We start from the raw sequence: 1,872 nt of genomic DNA on the forward strand, positions 1-1,872 counted from the left end.
AATCTCTGTCCTCACAGTAATCACTATGACATCAGTAAAAATTCTACAGACTTGTTCACCAATCCGAAGCCCGAATACCAATCGATGTAACAAGATTTTCAAACTGTCCCAAGTTTTCTCAAATTTTCAGTGAAATTAATTACATTTTGTCTAAAATATGCATAAATAGTAGAAATACAGTCTCTGGTGTATACATAACCCACAGGCTGAACAAATTTGAACAATGACAAATATTTTCTTTAGGTAATAGATCACAGTGACCTCTCACATAAAAGTTAGCTTTACAAAGACTCATTATTAAACTATGTAAAAGAATTGTCAATTAGGAAAGAAAATATACACAGCTACTTGTACACACATAGAGAAAGATATATACTAGCGATTACTTTAATCTTCTAGCTTGATATCTATGTAGATAAACAGTTCTGAAAGAGGATGCAACAGATACTATCCTCCCAAGATCCAGAGCCACTCACAAAGATAGCCAAAGACTTACTGTTTTTGGCTGCCTATAAACAGTTCCGGAGACCTGTAAGTCTCACCATGAAAATCTTGGGTTTCTCATACCCCAGTATATACACGTTGCGAAAATCAGGAGTTTCTCCCATCTCAGTTTTCCACCCAGAAGAATTAGGACACAAAAATTCAAAGAGCTCAGAATGCAAAATAAGTGGAACTCCATTGGAGAGAAACTTACCAGAGATCTCAGAGAGTAGCCAAAGAGTCAGAGAACCATAAGTACTCTGTGGGTACCATCATCTGCTTCTAGGAGCTGTCCCCAGAATCTTCAGCAGCTTTCTTACACTCCCATCTCATTGCCAAAACTGTCAAATGACAAAATCAGGATTTTTGATACTGTTCATTCTCTTGGGTAAGGTCTTAGCCCCATCCTCTACTATAAAGTTATCAATTTTCCTTTATAATTGAAAACTAATGTGTGAGGTGATACTCTGAGTTCACACTATCCTAATCAGAGTCAATATTCTTCCCACTAGTTTTAGCATTAATGTATGATTTTTTTAACCACTCAATTCATCTTTATTAGTTAGTATTAAAAAGTAAAAGAGCTTAGACTTCTTTCCTAATTATGTATTTACTTACTTATTTATAGCTGCATGGATTAGTGAATTTTTATTTTACTCAATGGGTTATAATATATTTCTAATCTGATTTTTTTTGATGTTCAGATTGTCCCGGATTTGTCCAGTAGAGGTCCCTCCAAGTAGGCTCCTGTGTCACTTTGACAGGTCCCTATAATTTTTTGAAGTATTTCCTTCATTTTTGAAATATGGTATTCCAGGCTCATCTTGGAGATCTCCCACCTCTACTCTGAAATTAGTCATTCCTCCAAGAAGCACTAGATTTTTATAGTTGAAAATAATATTTAGACACCAAGATCTGTAAGCTAGTTGTATTCATTGTAACTGATATACCATTGCATCTACACCTCTTTTATGTGTATGAGAGCCAAGTTTTCTCACTGTTTGGTTAAGAGTTTTAAATATAAAGAGAAAAATAAACTAGATGGCATCCTATAGTAATGGACTGGAACTGAAGGTATCAATGAGAACTCGTGGTTTTAAAAATAGGTTGATAGGGGATATAAAAATAAACTCAATAGATTTAATTTAAAAAAACACAAATAATAAATATACATAAATACACATACACATATATATTCACATATATTTGTATCTGTTTTTATTTCTCTCCACTGATCTATCTAATAATACTATTTTGCAATGTAGTAGAACAAGTCAGTCCCTTTTTACACTCTTCTTTAGGTTGACTAAACTTTTTGCAGATCTTATTCTTGCCGGCTAAATATTAGGGTAAGTTTATTGTGTTCTTCAAAAAAATTCAACAGAAATT

This window comes from Pteropus alecto, unplaced genomic scaffold (assembly GCF_000325575.1).
Source record: "Pteropus alecto unplaced genomic scaffold, ASM32557v1 scaffold20, whole genome shotgun sequence".
Taxonomy (NCBI): Eukaryota; Metazoa; Chordata; class Mammalia; order Chiroptera; family Pteropodidae; genus Pteropus; species Pteropus alecto.